Source organism: Lathyrus oleraceus, chromosome 6 (assembly GCF_024323335.1).
Source record: "Lathyrus oleraceus cultivar Zhongwan6 chromosome 6, CAAS_Psat_ZW6_1.0, whole genome shotgun sequence".
Taxonomy (NCBI): Eukaryota; Viridiplantae; Streptophyta; class Magnoliopsida; order Fabales; family Fabaceae; genus Lathyrus; species Lathyrus oleraceus.
The window spans coordinates 378307096-378328960 of record NC_066584.1 but is presented as its reverse complement, the minus strand read 5'-3'; positions in this window follow the sequence as shown (position 1 = coordinate 378328960).

The following is a 21865-nucleotide window of genomic DNA, read 5'->3' as shown; positions in this document are numbered from 1 at the left end:
AAATTTTGGGACTTTCCATCCCCCAGGCAGTTCTGTCTGTAAGACAAAGTCTGGCAAGGGTGAAGAGTAAGTCGACCCTTGTAGGCCTGGGCTTATTCCATTTCGTACTATGATCCGTTCGATGATAGCCTCTAGGTTTTTCTCCCCAACGGTTGCCTCGTGTTGAATCTGCCTGACCATATGGTCGGGATCCTGGTTTCTGTTGACCATAACCACGGGAGACCTTCGTGCCACCCTTGGGATCTGTTTGAATTCCTGATATTCTTGTTCGACTGTATCGTTTGTTATTCCCTCTTATCGAACCGGGGTTTCCAGTCGAGGAGGAGGCATTGGATTCTGACAAACCGACACCCTTGGAGCCCCAAAAAAGTCTCTTATTCTTGTCATTTGAGTTTCCAATTGCTGGTAACTCTGCGTCGGATCTTGAATCAAAGGCCTCAGGATGGTGCCCATTTGTTGAGTTTGCATATGGACCATTTCATGGTTACTCTCGTCCATCTGTTGTCTCATAACAGCGACAGAACTCGACGTAAAAGTTGGGACCGACTAGGACGTCAGTCCAAAACCTAGGGGTCGACCGAATGGGGTTGCCAAACGTCCTAACCCTTGGTAACGTGGGAATGACAATGATGATGATTCTCCAAAAGTCGAACCGAGATTATGCATACTTGCCATAAACTCAGTCGGCATTCCCAATGTCATATGCATGGGGACTATAAAGTTGGGCATGTATTCTCCAACAGTTCCCATTGTTGTTGGTGTCGGTGTTTGTGGATGACACAGTGTTAGAATTGGCTCCATAAACACTGTCGAAACCGCCGACGCCACGCTGGAACCAACATCGGCCGTCTGTGACGTTGTTGTGTCTCCCACCGAAGACGTCTCTTCGTGTGGTTGAGGCGACGTCATTTTTCCATTGCGTAGTCGCATACACTAAAAACTTTGGGGTCCCACCGGGTGTGCCAATTTGTTTTTCACCAACAATCTCTAGCCTTCCTATCAGAGGGTTACTTGCAAGACTGGCTACAAAGTCCTAGACTTAGTGTTAAGTGTATGGTGGTTTAATTGGCAAAGTATTTGGAATGTTAAAAAGGAGTGAATATAACTCTTGGTGATTTGAAAGTACAGTAAAGTAAATGCAATAAAAGACAAAAGTCTGGTGGAAGTAAAGGCAACAAGATAAAGACAATTTGGTAAGTTAAATGACTGATAAATATAAGTGGAAGCAAAAGTACATTTTTCGTAGGGAGATGACTCTTTTCTCGTAAACGCTTTGGTAGTTCAAGTGTACTCCTACTGCAAATGCTAAAAATGCCACCCTATGAAACGATCACTACAACTTGCTTAAATACTAGTAAAAAATAACCATTGGGAGGTTGCAAATCTGTCCCGAGATGACACGTGTCGGCTCTCTTCTCCTGTGTCTATAGGTAACTACCCATGTTTCATCCAACCACGATCGCTCCCAATCATGGAGTGATATCCTTCGACTTCGACTGGCCCCTTTTCATGTCGACCCTGGATTGTCAGCTTTCCTCATCGACCTAATCTTCCGGCGGACTTTCTAATCGACCATACTTTACCTTTTTTAGCCGAAATTTGTAAGCTAACACAATGTCGCTTCAATTCACCTGTTTTTGCTACTTCCTTCCACGACCTCCTTGTCTCAAGGCTTTCACCTGGATGAATTAATCCCAAGCGCACACTTGTTGAAACCAAGATTTGTCAACATGATCCACTGTTTCACGCTACTCCCTTGCCGACACACATAGTCTCAAGGCTTTCACCTGATTGGATCTGAATTGTACAATCTTGTCCAAAGCCTTAAAACCCTAAAGATATTGAAAGAAAACCCCACCTCAGTTTTCTTATTTGAATTCCTCAAAGATTGAAACCCAATATTCTCGGTACAACAAATCTAATTGGATGTTATCAATCATAATCTAGATGACACCCAATCAAAAAATTATTATGTGTAGTTTGATTGTGTGTATGCATAGATTGAATTGAAGATGATGAGATGCTTTGAAATCCTAGATTCGTGTAGGCTTTACTCACTCTAGAAACCTTACTAGAGAATGATGCATGTATGGAATATTTATATGCATGGGAGATTTAGGTAAAAAAGAAATGCAAATGAGGATAGAAAAATATGAAATTTTGAAGAAAAATATCGGATAGGTTGACCTATATAGGTTACGTGTCGATTTATTCAATGCATAGGTTGACCGGTCCTAAGTCATGTGTCGACCTATGAGAGTCATGTGCTCCCTATGTGTCAACCTGAAAACTCGACACATGAAACAGAGGCCACATGCTTTAATACAACAGTATATGTGTCGACCTATAAACTTCATGTGTCGACTTATACCCAAGAAAGTTTTTCCATAGCTCAACCTGTGGTTCTATGTGTCAACCTATAGCCCGAATTTTTTTCCATAGGTCGACCTATAGTTCTATGTGTCGACCTGTACTGCTATTTTTCACAAAAAATGATTTTTCATGCATGTTTAATGCATGAGACCTTTCCCACATTATTTCCAAATAATTTTATGCTTCCTAATGCTAAGATGCACATAGAGATTCAGAGGATACCGTCCAATATACATTTACACTAAAGCATCTTAGTTTTGACATCATATAAAACACATCTAACGGAAGTTGTACTCACAACATATAGTCTGGATAATGAGACTATGAGTCCCTCACGTGAGGCGTTGGGCTCTCGATCGGGACTTCTATCAAGGCCTCGGACAAGACTTTTGAACAAGTCTCTTAGGCTAGACTTTGGTCGCTCCCACTAGCGATATATATATATATATATATATATATATATATATATATATATATATATATATATATATATATATATATATATATATATATATATATATATATATATATATATATATGTGTGTGTGTGTGTGTGTGTGTGTGTGTTTAGACTCCACCCGAGGAATATTTAAATCCCTCAGGTGATGAGTTAGATACCCTATTTTAATGGGACCTCTTAGTCCCACATTCTAAATTATATTAAGCCTGGCTAATGAGACTATAAGTCCCTCAGGTGAGACATTGATCTTCTCAGACGATACTTCTCTCAAGCCCTCAGACAAGACTTTAGACTAAGGCTCTTAGGCTAGACTTTAATCGTTCCCACTGGGAAAGATATATATGTTCATACCCCGCTTGAGGAAACTCTAAGTTCCTCAGGCGAGGAGTCATATAGAATATTTCCTTAAGAGGAGACAAGTATCTTCGTTATGAATTCCATAATAAAAAATACCTTAGGAGGTGATAATGATCTTAGCTATGAAGTCTAGCATAAAATATTTCCTCTAGGGGCGGAAAGGATCTTCGCTTTGAAGTCCATCATACAAAATATTTTCTTAAGAGATACCAAGGATCTTCGATGTGAAGTCCAACAAACAAAATATTGCACCAATGGGCGACAATGATCTTTTCTATAAAGTCCAACATACAAAATATTGCATCAAGGGGCGGCAATGATCTTCACTGTGAAGTCCAACATACAAAATAATTCCTCAAGGAGCGACAAGGATCTTTGCAGTGAAGTCCAACATACAAAATATTACCTTAAGGGGTGGCAAGGATATTTATTTTAAAGTTCAACATACAAAATATTGCCTAATGGGGCGGAAAGGATCTTCATTGTGAAGTCCATCATACAAAATATTGTCTCAAGGGGAGGAAATGGTCTTTAATATGAAGTCTAACATACAAATTATTGAAAAATATTGGTCATAAATATTCAAGAAATTATTCATAAATAAATGATTATGTTTCTTAAGAAAATACAACATCCTAATTATAATAATACATAAGATGAAGAGCATTCTAGGTTCTTGGAAAGAGTTGTCCTTCCGGTTCCTGCAACTTGTACACCTCATGAGGGATCTTATGGATTATGTGATATGGCCCCTCCCAGTTGGATTTTAGTTTTCCATACTGTGCGGGTAAAACCACCTACATTAAGACTAAGCTTCCTTTTTGCTTCTCTCTTGGCCTGACTTTGAAGTTATACCTTCTAGTGGTCCTATGATTGGTGGTGAATTTTTGAACATGGGAAACTTCTCTTAACTCATCGATCAAGTCCGTCCCATATTCCGATCCGATCTTATTTACTTTTTGATCAAACTGGGATCATTGCCACAATAGCGTGTCAATCTCCATAGGCAGCATGTCGTCCTCCCCATATACCATCGAAAATAGAGTTTCTTTGGTGGTGGGGTGTGAGGTAGTGTGGTACAACAACAATATCACATGGAACCGTTTTTCACATAAGCCATTGACATCATTAAGCTTCATCTTAAGTCCCTTCAAGATTACCTTGTTCTCTAATTCAGCTTGCCCATTATCCTGGGAGTGTACTACGAATATGAAATTATTTTTAAGTCCTAGATCTTGGAGAAATCCCTAACCATAGCGCTTGCAAACTAGGTTCCGTTGTTGTAGACAGTTGCTTCAGGAAGCTAAACTTACACATAATTTTATGCTAATAGAAATGACGAACTCTTTCTACTGCGAATTTGGTGAAAGCTTTAGCCTCTATCCACTTTGTGAAGTAATCTATTCCCATTATCAATAATTTAAGTTTACCTGGAGTCAGGGGAAATGGACCTAAAATGTCCAACCCTGACTAGTAGAAAGGCCAGGGCATTGTCATTGACTAAAGAAGTTCAACTGGGGCATCGTGAAGGTCAGTATGTCTTTGACACTGGTCACACTTCTTGATAAAGGCGATGTCATCCTTCACCAAAGTAGGCCAATAATATACCACCCTTAACATCTTATGGAGGGGGCTTTTCCGCCAATATGACTATTGCAGGATCCTTTCAGTACTTTTGCAAGTACCATGGATTTTTTATGCTCACCTAGGCACCATAGAATGGAAGAAGCTCTCCCCATTTTATAAAGATTTCCAAAAAGGAGAGTATAATTAGCAGCCTGCTTTCAAATTCTCCTTATTTCCCCCTCGTCTAGTGGAAGTTGGTCCACCTGCAAGTAACTCAATATGGGCGACATCAGCTAAACCCAGGGATAACTTATAGAGAGTATACCTTGCCCGACTCGATGTTCGGGGACACGAGATTCTCTTGGATTACTATTCTGTTAAACCTTACTGTCTTTGAGATCGCAAGCTTAGACAGAAGGTCTGCTTTGAAGTTCTGTTCTTGGGGAACATGTTTTATTTCAAAGGAAGTGAAGCGAGAGGATATACTTCGTACCTTTTATAGATATTTTATCAGCTGGGATTCTTTTGTCCAGTAATGCCCAAATACTTGGTTGGCGACTAATTGAGAGTCGTTTTTTGCTTTCAATCTGGAGCCTCTCATCTCTAAGGCGAGAACCATGACAACAATAAGGGCCCCCATACTCTGCCTGATTTTTGCTGGCGGTGAACTCGAACTTTAATGTTTGCTCGATGAATATGTCACTATGTTATTCCAAGACTATCCCAACACCAATTCCTTTCACTTTCGAGGCGCCATCTATAGATAACACCCGCTCTAGGGACATTTCCTCGTTTACAGACTAGCTAAAGTTAGCCATGAAATTTGCCAGAGCTCATGATTTGATGTTTTCCCTCGGGACATAATGAATGTTATATTTAGAGATTTCCACCGTCCAAGATACCATCCTTCCTGACAAATATGGATTTTTCAAGACCTGTTGAATATGATAGTTGGTTTTGACAAAGATCTTGTGACCTTGAAAGTAAGGTACCAACTTACTTGCCGCGACAATGACAACTAGTGTTATCTTATCAATCTTATGATAATGTGGTTCAACACCTCTGAACACCTTGATTATGAAATACACGGGCCTTTCTGCCTTGTTTGTCTCCTGGACAAGGACGAAGCTCATCGTCTGATACGTGAGTGAGAGATAGAGGAGTTATGACTCCTCCTCCCTCGGGTAAGTAATAATGGAAGGCATTGTGAGGAAGGCTTTCACCTTCGAGAAAGCGTATTTGCACTCGGCGGTCCATTAGAATCTATCTTTCTTCTTCAAGACGGAAAAGAAAAGGAAAGCATTGTTGCCTGCGCACGAGAGGAAGCGAGATAGGGCGATGAGGAGACCTGTAAGTAGTTACACTTCCTTGATATTGGTGGGGCTTCTAATGGAAATGACTGCCTGAAATTTATTCGGATTGGCCTCAATCCCTTTTCTGGCCAGCATGAACCCTAGGAAGTTTCCATCCTGAACTCTGAAAGAGCACTTGGTGGAATTCAAGTGCATATCGTATTTCTTGACTGGCTGCAGGAATTCCTCCAAATCATCAACATGGTTGCACCCTTTGATAGTATTTACTATCATGTCATCGACGTAGACCTCTAGGTTTGGCCCTATCTAATGGGCGAATACAACTTCCATGAGTCGCTTGTATATTGTGCCATCATTGTTAAGGTCGAAGGGCATGACACTATAGTAATAATTGCCATGATCCAACATAAGGCCTTTTTTGGGAGCATCCAAAGGGTCCATACAAATCTGGTTATACCCCAAATATGCATCCATGAAGCTCAACGTGTGGTAGCCTGAGGACCTATCGATAAGGTGATCGATGTATGGTAGTGGATACAGGTCCTTATGACAAGCAGCATTCAGATCGGTGAAGTCTACACACATGTGCCATTTGTTCCTAGCTTTCCATACTAATTAATACCATGTTTGTTAGCTAGGTATGATATTTTGTTTCTGTAAAAAACCGGGCGTCATATATTTTGCCTACTTCCTCGTCAATGGTGTCCCTCTTATTCTCGCTAACTTTTTCCATCCTCTGCGCCACTAGTTTCCTAGAGGGGTGGATGACGAGGAGATAGATCACCATTTTAGAGGGGGGCCTAGGTGAACAAGTCGAAATTTTTAATGAGTTGGTTGACTAGCTCACATTCTTCTTCCTCGGTAAGTGAAATACCGATCTTTGTCATCTGATAGGCCAATGAGCCTATCTAGACCTCCTTAAATTCCTTTGTGGGCGTGAGCCTTTCCCCATCTGTGCCCAATTTAGGATCCCAACAATTGAGGTCAGCATTTGGAACTTTAGAAATGACGACACCAACAAGGGTGAGCTCTTCCCTCTCTATTGCCAAGATAAACTAGTAACATTCTTGAGCGGTGTGTTGGTCTCCTCAGATCATACCAACTCGCCCTTCAGGCAGCGATTTCTTCAGAACTAAGTACGGGGCGTAAATGAATGCCCCTAATACATTGATGGCGGGTCTCCCCTGTATGATGTTAAATGGTGACAAGGCGTCCATAATTAGGTAGTTGACGCCAATTGCCTTAGTGTTAATGCCCTCGCCACATGTAATCTTCAAGGTTACATGGCCCCCTTACTTGTATTTGTTCGCCAGACAATCCTACTAACAAGCCACTGAACACTTTGACATCGTTAGGATTGAGATTCAGTTTTTGGAAAGCATCCCAGAACATGATGTCAGCAAATATACCAGGATCTATCAAGACTCACTTGATATCCTAGTTGCAATGTTGCACACTGATAACCATTGGGTCATTATCGTGAGGGTTGACTCTATTTGCGTCCCCATCAAAAAAGGTGATATTAACCCTTGTTTTCCCTTGCACGCCCCTGGGGAAACCATGACCTATCACATTTTCTCCAAGCATCTTCCTTGTGTATTTCCTTCGGGAGGAGCTAAAGCTACCTCCATTAGTGAAACCTCTAGTAATGGTGTTTGTATTGAGAGAGAGTAGAATTTTGTCTGCCATCTTCCTTCGAAGATGGAAAGAGTGAGAATGAAAGACATGTGACCCATGTTAGTTTTACTATAGTCCCATGGTAAACGCCATTGTACTGATAAAATAGTACAAGTGTGCATGTTACCCCTACAAGATTAGGGGTGCTCAGATGTCTTAGTAGGTAAATCACGATATATGGTGGTTAGAGCTTGCTTACGGCGGAGAGAAGCACTGTAGAATGGTGTTTATGGTGGTTTGAGGACATATTCACGTAAGGTGAGATGTTATGTCTATATGCTTGGTGCTTAGGTATAAGTGTATGAGTTAGAATCTGTCTTTTTCCCTGTTCGAGGAGAGGTATTTATAAATGCTTTGGGTGTATGGTTTCCTTGAGAAAGGTCAACGTCCACTCAGTCAATGGTGGACCGTTGAATCCTTATTTTCAAGGAGGATGTGAATAAGTTACTGACTTTGACTTCTCTATACCAAAAAACGTCTTATCTCATGTTTCCCATAACTGGGCGAGAGAAAAGCATTAAGGTGAGGCAGTGTCCCCTGAGAGCGACATATGATCGTCGTCTTTCCTAGAGCGACATATAATTGTCGTATTTGCGATATCTTTTACAAATATAACACTACGAGATTGGTGTTAAATAATTAGTCTTACTTCCAAATCTGAAAATATATGATTTGTTTTAAAATATCATTATAAGACTCCTATTTTTTAAATTTAAAATAAATTTATTTATTTTTTAATAAAATTGAAAGTGAAAAATAACTCCTCTTAATTGATTTTTACCATTTGATATTTTTATTATTACCGTGATTTTTTATTGATATGCCAAATTAAGTTTATGATTATGGCATTTTCTTTATTTTTAAACCTAATCAATTTTTTTTCTTCGACAATTTAGCTTACTACCTTGTTTAAAGATATATATATATCACTTGGTTAAATCATTCATATTATGTGGAATCAACTAGATCCTATCATATTTTGAAGGTTAATTTGTGATAAACATAACATTAATAACTAAAGTATGGGTTAACGCTTATCAATTAACAGATCCATTAAATTAGCAAACTTTAAAATAATGGCAAGACTTTAGAGGCAGCACTTATTTTTGTTTTGATTTTGACAGGGCCACTTATGTGTGCGAAAATGGGGAGAAAGAAAACATAAAACGTACGTCGTACGATGTTACCGGTTGGTGGTACGCGTACACCTGTCTGTCTCCCACTCACTAGGGTTTCCATCGATACTAGCTGTTTATCATACTATTATTGATTTTTGTGTAGAGATAGTACACTTCAAAATTGAGATTAATTACATTTAAAATTGTAGCTAAAATTGTAGAAAAAAACATAATGTGGTTAAATTTATTTAATTCATAAGTTGTGACACTTTCGTGGTATGTTATATTTAGAAGATCGAACTTAACTAAATTATAATAAAATGTCGTTCAAATTAAATTATTTTAATTTATTTAGAACGGTACCAAATTATAATTATACTGGATAGGAATTTGGAATCCAACAAAATTGTTACAAGACAGTTTTTTTCCAAATCAAATTATTTGTCAAAGAATCAATTGTTAGACTTTTTTTCTTTGATTTTTTTAATAAAAGTTTTAAATTTATTTCTACCATATTTCATTTTAAGTTTTAAGTTTTGATTCGATTCAATTTTAGTTAATTTTATTTATTTATTTTTATTTAATTTAATTCTAAATCTATTTGTACAACATAATCAAACATTGGTTCAGTTATTTTAATTGTAATTATTTTAACTTTTTTTCATAATCCTAATTATATTAATTAATTATCTATGATATTTAATAAGCCACATATTTTAACTCATTAATCATCCATATGAAATACAAATTTCCATCTCAATTATAGAAAACCTAAATATACACTTATTGAGAATAATATTTAATTAGACTCTTATCTCCTTGTTTTATATTAATTTTATAATGAATATTCATTACTTTTTATTTTATGTCTCTAATCTATTTATTAATAATAAAATAATAGAAATTTTTATATTTAAAAAATATTGAAATAAAATTTTCTTCTATCAGTAAAATTAATAATTTAAATTTTTATATATATATTTTTAAATATTATATATAATAGTTTAATAATCGTTTTGTTCCTCCTATTTTACATGATTCGCAAAATTGATCCATTTATTTTAAATTTAAACAGTTTTGATCACTCTTTCATGTTTGTGCCTCTAAAATTGATGATGTTTTCATTTTTTAAAAGATAAATTTTCTAAGAAATATGACAAATCGCCGTATATAAATTTATTGTTAAAGTTTATAAATAAAAATATAAGTCATAAAACAAAAACTTGATCATTTTTCTATTAAAAATGTGAAATAAAGACTAAAAATATTTGAATTTAAAATAAGGAGACTAATTTCATAAATCAAATAAAATTAAGGAATCAAAATTATAATTGTATTTATATTATTATATTAGATATAATTAAAATGTAAATTTTAGTTTTAAATATGTGACCTGACAAAATTATTCAATGTGGTACCATAATGACATTGTATATTAGTAACTAATCAAATGTGAAGAGGAAAAAATCTAAAAGAATATCAAATCTAAAGATAAAAAGGTGAGTTTTTTTATAGGGGTCTAAAAGATTAAATTAACAAAGGACAGAAGTGTATTTAAGTCAAATAAAAATAAATAGAACCTGATTACTACTAATCAATGTAAAATTATAAGAACATGATTACAAGACAAAACATATTTTGTTGTTGTAAAGCGATGTACTGGGTTAAATTTGTGCTTTATTTACAACAAAAGCACATATAAAACAACACAAAGTCTTGGCAGAAGAAATAAGTACATAAAATAAAATTGTTGTTTATCAATGTTTTTGGGAATAAATTAAGAGATTAATTGTTATGCATTGTCAATGTAAACAAATTTACATGTCAATTCATCACAATCATTCGTTTGGGTTATTTTACATGTTATTATAGAAAAAGTCAAATTTCTCTAAAAAATCAATGGTTGTGATTAACTGACAGTGTAAAATATCTTTACACTGTCATTGCATTTTAATTAAACTCATAAATTAATTACTATGTACTGTCAGTGTAAAATATTTTACATAATCGATTCATCACCATCACCCATTTGCATTACTTTATAGATTTTTAAAATAAAAATCAAACTTATTTCAATATTCAACGGCTATGATTAACTGACAGTGTAAAATCCTTTAGGGAAACACGACTATATTGTTTGAACTGATTGCATTTCCTGCTGAAACCTTTAGGTTTCTTTAGCCTTTGGAAATCTTCAATTTTTATTTATAAAAGAACACAGTTGTCTTAATCAAAACTATTAGATTATATATAAATACACTGACAATGTAAAAAGATTTTACACCGTATGTTAATCTTAGACGTTGGATCTTAAAATAAGTTTGACTTTTATTTTAAAAATCTATAAAGTAATGCAAACGGATGATGGTGATGAATTGGCAGTGTAAAATTTTTTATACTGACAGTGTATAATAATTAATCTCTCTCTCTCTCTCTCTCTCTCTCTCTCTCCCTCTCCTCTCTCTCTCTCTCTCTCTCTCTATATATATATATATATATATATATATATATATATATATAATATATATATATATATATAATATAAATTATTTATAATTAAATTATTTTTAACTATTATATTAATTATAAAATATTTCACAAATATTCATATTTGTGATACGTAATTAAATATATGTATACTTTTTTTATATAACTAAAAAAATTACAAATCAATTCGTAGTATATTACTTTTAAATGTAAAGAATGTATTACTATAAATAAAATGTTACACTTTTATTATTCTTACACTTAATGATACACTAGACCATTCAATTTTTTACTAAAGAAATAATAAAATATTCATACTACTTTTAGTTTCTCTTTTTTTTAACACATGCGAGACATATTTTGTATTATATTCTCTCTGGCAACAACATATTCACTATGCCTGTATCAAGAAGTGATAAAACGGATCGTCCGCCTCAGCTTAAGTCCGCCAAAAAGGGAACGGGATGGACAAATTCGTCAAGTAAAATTAGACTTAAAAATCTAGCCTGCCTTGCAAAGGTAGCTCACATTAATTGAGGTGGCAAATCTGATGGCCAAGCGCGCGCTTCCATCAAACATCTCAGTCAACAGTATCACACACGTGGTATTCTAAAGCAAGGGACAAGATTAGAACGTGGACACATGATCATATGGTCTAGACAATGCCAACACACCACCGGAATCCTAGCTCCGATCATCTTCTCCGGTGGACCTCACCAGACTGGTCCACCACAAACCACCACAAAAATGAAAAGTAAGGACATGATTTTAAAGGAAAAATGCTCAGGAGTACGAATCTTACCTCAATTTTATTCAATTCCAAGTATATTAAAAGATACATGGATTTGAAATTTGAGGTTCATGATCTGAGTTGCTTCGATTTGACCTCAAAGCAACTCAATCTTTTTGCCTACATTGGTAGGACTTCAGCCAACCAAAAATCAAAGAGAATAGTAAAGAAATGAGAGAGAATCGAAAGCTCAAAGTTTCTAAAAAATCACCTTCGGGTAGCTTGAATTTGGATTGATCTTAATCTGAATTTGTTGCTTGCAGTTACCAATTGAGATGAAAAAGGCAATGAATCGTTGGAGTTTGAATCTCAAAATAGAATGTGAAATTTAAACTCGATTTCAAAGAAACCTTCAAGGAATTCTATGGTGCGAGGTTCTGGGATCACTTGGCAAAGCTTGGGCAAGGTGTCTCCCAAATTTTGATGTAATGTAGTTGTTTAAATAGGCAAGGGAAATGCTTTCTACACCATTTAAATTTTTTTGTCAAAATTAGAAAGTTTGATTGCATGGATGCATGGGCGTGTACAAGGCCCAATGCATGATGCTAACAAATTTCAATTTGTGCATAGTTGACCCTGCAACAATAATATGTAAGCATGCAAAAGGAAATGGATAATTGGATTCAAATCCTGCCAAAACAAACCTATGAAAGTAACCACGCACAAGTCCTTCAATCTTGGTCCAAATGAGGTGGTCTTAGACTTTTTGGAAAGGTGACATCAAGGGGAACAATTTTTATGTTTAACGCTTTTCTATTTGGAGCTTATATCATGATGAATTATGAGGTAGAAGTTTCAGAAATCAAACGTATTTCAAATTTTTCTAAGTACCAAGTCAAATGACCACTTCTTCCACCTTGAATAACTTTTGATATGAGATTCAAATGGAAATGGCTCCTTAATTAAAGTTGTATCTCTTTCATCTCTCTTCAATTTGATCATAAATTTGACATCATTTGGATTTGACATGAGCGAGTTATGCATTTTAGAAGTTGAGGAAAATTGCTTGCTCAATGGTAATGGCCCAAAAAAGACCTATAATGTTTCCTCTTGGAACATGCCCTTGCAAGTTGAATTTGACATTTCTCAAATAAACAAAGTTGGAGATGACATCTTGAAATTTATCATGAAACTTGGATGGCCTTCATCGCTAAAAAATTGAGCAAGCTCTGGTCCTTGGAAGTTGACCCCCTAACTAGGGCATAAACAAAATGATCTAGAATCGTTCACCATAAAAAAATGACTTTCCATGCAAAACTAGCTCTTGATGTCAACATGAAAGTTTCTTGGTGTAACAGTAAATTCATGACCATTAAGCTATGAATAAACTTAACGTCAATAATGTTGGTGTAAGCCCTAGAGGCCAATACTTTTGGTACTTGTATCGAATTATTTATTAATTAATAAAAAGGCTTTTTCTTTATTATGGTTGATTAATAAAGTCCCTGGAATATATAGTTCGTTTAATGTATTAAGTGTGACTTAATCATGAGAGCACATTAAACATAAGGACACTATTCTTAAAGTATCCGTAGTCGAGCTTTAGTGTGAAGTGGGATAACATTAAAGCATTAAGACTATTATGTTTGTAGACTGATGATCACATCTCATGGATCATGGATAAAGAGTTATCAAGTCTTAAACATAGGTATGAATATTAAGAGTAATATTTATACCGGATTGACCCGCTATGAGAATACTATATAGAAAGTTATGCAAAGTGTCATAAGTTATTCTCATGGTGATAATAGTGTATACCACTCTTCGACCTGAAACCACTATGGATCCTAGATATAGGGTCGAGTGCTTTATTGCTGATCCAACGTTGTCCGTAACTGGATAACCATAAAGACAGTTAATGGGTACTCCACGAAGCATGCTGAGGGACGTGAGTGTCCTAGATGGAATTTGCCCATCCTGCGTAACAGGATAAATGTCTATGGGCCTAATATTGAACTGGACAAGGATGACACGGTCTATACCTTGTGTTCAATATAGACATAAAGGCAAATGGGTAATTATACACATAATTATTATCACAGGAGGTTTTGTCAGATCACATGACATTTTCGTGTCTTGGGTAGCAGTGATGTGTTGCTAGATACCGCTCACTGTTTATTATGTTAAATGCGTGATTTAATATAATTGCCAACGTCGCGAAAACCTACAGGGTCACACACAAAGGACGGATTGATGAGAAATAGAGTAACTAAGGGACACCGTAAGGTACGGTGCACTTAAGTGGAATACGAAATATGGTAAGGTACCAAATACTTAAGTGATTTTGGCATATTATGAGATATGGGCCAAAATACACTTAAGTGGACTTTTTAGCTTGAAGCCCACACAAGTGGTTCTATAAATAGAACCCCTTGGGTAGAAGCATTGTCACTCTACTCAGACTGAAACTCAAGTGAAGACTTGGAATTTCGTTTCCCTCTCTCTCTCTCTCTCACTCAAAGCCTTCATTCGTACCAGCTAGCACTGAGATTGAAGGAATCCATTCGTGTGGACTGAGTAGAGACGTTGTCATCGTTCAACATTCATGATCACTCAGTGGATTTGTATCCAAGGTTTTGATCGTTACAAGAGATCTGCACCAAAGGTTTAAATCGCCACAAGAGGTAACGATTCTATCACTGATCATGCCCATTCGTAAGGATCACTAAATGGAGAAATTTTTAAATTCCGCGGCGCCTTGGATGACAATTCTCCTTCAAATAAAACCAGAGTTGCCATCGCGCTTTTATTGTTTTCAAAGAAAAAGGGAAAAGTACGAACAAAACACAAAGATAAGAAGTTTTCAAATCAAAACTAATAAAATTCCAGAGATTACAGGTAAGACCACAAACACAAACAAGATAAACAAATATATACAAATCACAATATATGGCTCAAATGAGCAAAGTGAAAATGACATAAACATAAACAAGTTAAATGATATGTAAATGACAAATAAAATGGTAAATGGCACAAATTTAAATTGCATAAAGTAAATGACTTGAAATTAAAAGCAAGAATAATAAAAGTTAGTCAAATTTTAATTGATTAGATTTTAGTGATGTTTTGATTTTCAATTGATTAAGTCATTCTTTGGAGAACACTCAACCCTCTATTCACAAGCATGGATCCTTGAACCAATATATTTTTCAAAGGAAGGAAAAAAGGTCAAGTTTCCACACAATACCATGAAAGGGGGGTTACTTACAATCTCACTTACTAGAATGTTATGCCTTTAAGGTCAAATTTAACTTTATGCTAAGCAATCGTAATTGGACTTATGTAGAAGTCACAACTATCTGAGGTCGGGCAATAGAAATTTTGGTGTTAATGCATGTTAGAGATATGGTATGATGAACCACACTCCTAAAACATACCACACACAAAAAGAAAAGAGATCAAATGATGGACTTATCTCATCCATACTTGTATTGGTTCATCTAACACAAGGTTATTGATGAACCAATTAGTCTTAAGATATTGAGACTTCTTTGGTCAATGAAAGGGATGAGAGAGAATTATATTGAAGATGAAGAGGGAGGGGATATAAGGGAGACACAAATTGGTCATGGGAGGAATTTTATCAAATTAAAATCATTCATCCATTTTGGGAGATGAAATGTCCATTTCATGAATCCCCAAAATCCAATGATTTTAAGTTAACAAAAGTCAAATCAAACTTGAACAAGGCCCAATCAAATAGTCAAACATCACAAGTCAATAAAAAAGACTCAACATAATTAATCAATTAAAAATCAAATTAAAAATACATTTAAATTGAATTATGTTTGGTCAAAACCTAAAACCTCTTCAAAACACCAAATAAAATTCCAAGAGATTTATCCTAGGTCAAACAAGGTCAAAGGACCTTAGACAAAAAAATTCATAATTTTTAAAAAGTCACAAGTATTTTTAAACAATTAAAAATATGCACAAAACAATTAAATCGTGAAAAATATCAAAATTAATCCAAAAAATAATTTTAATTCATAAAATGAAAGAGGAAAATATTTGAAATTTTTGGTGAAAGTTCCATATTTTTTGGATTAAAAATGAAATTAATATGAATTAATCAAAATAAATGGATTAAATGAAAAATCGAAAAAAGTTATTCAAGGTGGATGAAGTGAACATTTGACTTAGGACTTAGAAAAATTTCAAATATGTTTGATTTCCCAAATTTCTACCTCAAAATTCATCATGATCCAAACTTCAAATGGAAAAGTGTTCTACATGAAAGTTGTTCCCCTTGATCTCACTTTTCCAAAAAGTCCAAGATTATCTTATTTGACCAAAGAATGAAGGACTTGCGCATGGGTGTAAGTTGAAGGACCATTTGGATGTTTTCCACTTCCACTTTTCATACACGATTGCATGGCTTTGTAACATGGTTTCAAGATGATTCACATTCAATTATGGACCTAATTGCATCACTTGATGGGTCTATCACACTCCTATGCAAGCATGCAAAAAGAATTTCCAAATTTTTCCCCAAAATTAGAAGTGTGTGGAAATCAATCTCATGGCCTATAAATAAGACCTTCATTTCTCAGAATTAGGGACCTCATGCCCAAGCTTTGAACCTGCAATCCCAAAACCTCACCATTGAAGGATAAGCTTGAAGATTTTCTTTGAAAGTCGAGTTTCAAATCTCCATCTGTTTTGAGATTGAAACTCCAAGAGTCCATACCTTTCATTGATCCTAATCACTTCCAACAAGCATCTGAAGCAAGGCCAAGCATAATTGAAAGCAAGATCGTGCCAATTTGAAGCTCCATTGAAGGTGAATTTTCAGAATTTTCATCTCTTCGATTCTCCCTCAATTCTTCACCATTCTTGTTGATTTTTGGTTGTCTGAAGTCTTATCAATGTAGGCAAGAAGATTGAGTTGCTTTGAGGTCAAATGGAAGCAACTCAGTTCATGATCCTCAAAATTCAAATCACTGTATCTTTTTATATACTTGGAATTGGAGAAAATTGAGGCCAGATTCATACTCCTGAGCATTTTTCCTTCAAATTAGAGTATTAACTTTTCATTTTCATTGAGTTGAGCTCGAACCATACTGGTGGCTCTCACCGGAGAAGATGACCGGAGCTAGGGCTCCGGTGGTGTGTTGGCTTGTCCAGGACCATCTGATCTGAGACTCATGTTCTAATCTCACATGTCCATTATGATTACCACGCATGCAACGTGCTTGAATACGCGTTCCTAGCCATCTGATCTTCCACCTCAATTAATGAGGGAGATCAGATGACCCTTATTTTTTTTTGATTTTTTGATTTTTCCATTTAATCCTTTTATTTTCATTTATTCATATTAATTTCATTTTTAATCCAAAAAATATGGGACTTTCACCAAAAAAAATTCAAATATTTTTCTATTTCATTTTCTGAATTAAAATTATTTTTTGGATTAGTTTTGATGTTTTTCATGATTTAATTGTTTTTGTGCATATTTTTAATTGATTAAAAATACTTCTGACTTTTCAAAAATTATGATTTTTTTTGTCTAAGGTCCTTTGACCTTGTTTGACCTATGATAAATCTCTTGGCCATTTATTTGGTATTTTGAAGAGGTTTTAGGTTTTTGACCAAACATAATTCAAATTTTATTTGATTTTTAATTGATTAATTGTGTAGAAATTATGTTGAGCCATTCTTATTGACTTGTGAAGTTTGACTATGTGTTTGGGCCTTGGTCAAGGTTAATTTGACTTTTGTTGGATTAAAATCATTGGATTTAGGGGATCGATGAAATGTACATTTCATCTCCCAAAATGAATGAATGATTTTAATTTGATAAAAGTCCTTCCATGACCAATTTGTGTTTGTCTCATCTCCCCTCCCTCTTCATCTTCAATCCCATTCTATCTCATCCCTTTCATTGACCAATGAAGTCTCAATATCCTAAGGCTAATTGGTTCATCAATAACTTTGTGTTAGATGAACCAATACAAGTATGAATGAGATTAGGTCCATCCTTTGATCTTTTTCTTTTTGAGTGTGGTATGTTTTAAGAGTATGGTTCATTATACCATATCTCTAACATGCATTAACACCAAAATTTCTACTGCCCGACCTCAGAATGTTGTGACTTCTACATAAGTCCAATTACGAGTGCTTAACATAACACTAAATTTTGATCCAAAAGGCATATCATTCCAGTAAGTGAGATTGTAAGTCTCCCCCCTTTCATGGTATTGTATGGAAACTTGGCCTTTTTTCCTTCCTTTGGAAGATGTCTTGGTTCAAGGATTCATGCTTGTGAATATAGGGTTGAGTGTTCTCCAAAGAATGACTAAAATAATTGAAAAGTAAAACACCACTAACATCTAATCAACTAAAATTTGACTAACTTGTATTATTCTTACTTTTAATTTCAAGTCATTTACTTTCTGTCATTTAAATTCAAGTCATTTACCATTACATTAGCCATTTACATATCATTTAACTTGTTTATGATTATGCCATTTTCACTTTGCTCACTTGAGCCATATATTGTGTTTGTATATATTTGTTTGTGTATCTTATTTGCTTTTGTGGTCTTAGGACCTTAAAATACTTAATAAACAACAAAAAACCCTAAAAAATGTTTGTGCGGACTGTTGGATTTGATTTGAGCTTTGGACTTAGAATTAGGAAACATTCTTTATGCAAAAGGACTTGGCCAATGCCAACATTTCTGAGACCAAGTTATTGTGATTTGAGCTTCCATATGATGCAAGTATTGGGATCCACATGAATTCATCTGCTACATGGTCTTGATGCGAATGTTACTTTGAGCCTGTGCCTAATTCCTTATTCTGAGCCAATCAAGGAGTATGTCATCTGATACATGAGAAGACAAAGAAGACTGTTAGCTGTGAAGTTGCTTGCTTGGATGTGGCTATCTTTATTTGATGCCTTGCTCTTCATATTGCTACTTACTTATTGATATTTCTTGATTTAAATTCCAAAGGAAACGTGGGTTTCTATATGACATTCTTGTCAATTAGATTGCATCCCATTGGTCAGATCTTTTCAACTCTTAACTTTTAAATTTTTGCTTACGGTTAGTCTCTTCATCTCCTCCCATTCTCTTAAATTTCAAAAATCTATTCCCCTTTTCAAAAAAGTCTTTTTTGCTTGTGATTTCAAACTTAGACTCTTTTTCAAACTAGAAACTTTGGCTTTATGCCATTGCATTTTAAAATCTTTTCTTAAATCAAACTTGTAAATGAATCTAATCATATTAACTTAAAATTTCAAAAGACAAAAAGAACTAACACTCATTCAAACTCTTTCAGGCCCTTTGTGCCTCTCTTAAATTTAAATTTTTGTTAAAAGCAATTCACTCACTTTGAAATTGATACCATGAACTACGAGGTTTTGATCCCTCATTTTTATGTTGGTACGTAGGCACAAGTCCGAAGGTCTTGTCAAACACAAAAGTATAATTAATAAATTCTTTTCTCATCCCACTTTATTTATTTGCAAACATCTTTATACCAAAACACATACATACATAAAAAAGGGCTCCCTAGGAGTACCTAAGACACTTTGGGTGCTAACACCTTCCCTCTGTGTAACCAACCCCCTTACCTGTAATCTCTGGCATTTTATTAGTTTTGATTTGATAACTTCTTATCTTTGGATTTTGTTTGTACTTTTCCCTTTTCTTTGGAAACAATAAAAGCGCGATAACGACTTTGATTTTGTTGACGTTAAGTTTATCCATAGCTTAATGGTCATGAATTTACCGCTATAAAAATTAAGTCGCGACTCTGCCGGGGAGTAGTCCTGAGTGGGTTTAGCCTACTTTTTTATGTGTATATAATTGTATATTTGATGTTTGTATATTTGTATGTGTGATATAATATGCTTGTTGTGCTTGGTGATCTCTGAGCTGTGAGATAAGTTCTAACCTGAACTTGAGTGCAATTAAGATAGAAGGATGGTATAGTCATGTTCGACTTCTGTGGAGTAGTCCTTAACAAGTTGGCTTGAGACCCATCTACTAAGTGGAGACCCTTTTGGAGTTATTGATGTCACACAAGTTATTTGTGGTTAGGCATTACTTTCTCTGATTTGGGGTCCGAGAAGCTGAGGACCGTAGAACATTTAACCCAACTTGGCCTATTTAAGACGTAGTGCGGAGACTGTTCAAGTGTAGACTTGTTAACAGTTGTTACGCGATACTACACTCAAACGAGTTTCTCTTGAGAATATTATGGGTTGACGAGTCAGTCATCCTAACCTATAATATCCGATAGATGGAATTAAGACTTTGGGAACTTTTTATAATATGATCTACACGTTTTTATCCTTAGTACACTCCTTTGGGATGGTTCTTAACCTGACTCCATGCTCTTGACTTGCAACAAGCCCTTGATTCTTGGTTGATCCAATCAAGTCTTGTCAATATCAATGGAACTTGGGTGTTGTTAAGGTGAAAACCATAATCCACCAAAATGGATGATTGATCTTAACAATGACTTGATTCATCCCTTGACCTTTATTTTATTTGCCTTGTGTGTGATCCCTTATTTGTGATTGTTGCACTCATGCATCCATGTGCATCATAACATTCATCACACGAAAATAACTTCAAGGAATCGGGGGTTTATTTGCAAATATTTTCAGACCATGGATTATGGACGAAGGAACACTAAGAAGTACAGTTTCAGATGTCCCAATTTGAAAGAGCTAAGGAAGTTATCATATTTTGTATTAGATCCCTTGGACTTCAAGCATCACCATGGGAAGATTCTATCTTTGTTATCTATTGATGTGGTTGAAGGACTCTGGAGTGTGTTGGTTCATTTCTATGACCCTCTCTACCGTTGATTCACTTTTCCCGATTATCAGCTTATGCCTACATTGGAAGAGTATGCCCATCTCTTGGGAATACCTGTTTCTGACAAGTTGCCCTTTAATGGATTGGAGGATATTCCCATATCTCATATTATAGCTGAAGCTCTTCATCTGAAGAAGTCTGAGATTGAGGCTCATTGGGTGAAGAAAGGAGGAATGTTTGGGTTGACTTCTGAATTTGTCATAGGGAAAGCCACTGTCTTTGCTCAAGCCAGTAGTATGGATGATTTTGAAGCTATCTTTGTGTTGCTTATCTATGGCTTAGCTTTGTTCCATAACATTGACGGTTTTGTTGATGTTAACGCTATTAGAATCTTCTTGATTGGAAATTCTGAGCCTACTCTGTTGGGTGATATTACTTCTCTTTGTATTTGAGGAATTCTAAAGGTGGTGTAACTATGGTGTGTTGTGTTCCTCTCTGTACAAGTGGTTTATTTTGCACTTGCCTCAGACGCTTGCTTTTTTGGAGAACAAGCAATGTCTACGGTGGTCTTAGAGACTTATGTCCCTCACTAATGATGATATTGTTTGGTATGAATCTACATTGAGTATCTTGGATATTATTGACAGTTGTGGTGAATTCTCCAATGTGCCCCTTATTGGTACATAAGGAGGAATAACTACAACCTTGCTTTGGCTCGTCGTCAACTTGGGTTCCCCTTGAGAGAAAAACCTAATAACACTCAATTAGAAGGTCTTTTCTATCAAGGGGGTAAAGATCCCCAACATTAGAAGTAGAAGATGATACATGCTTGGCATACCGTGCATAGGAAAGGAAGATCCGAGCTTGGTCCAGACAACTGTGTAGCTTTGGGAGCTTACACTATTTGGGTGAAGAAGAGAGCTTTGGAATTGAAGATGTCGTATGCTT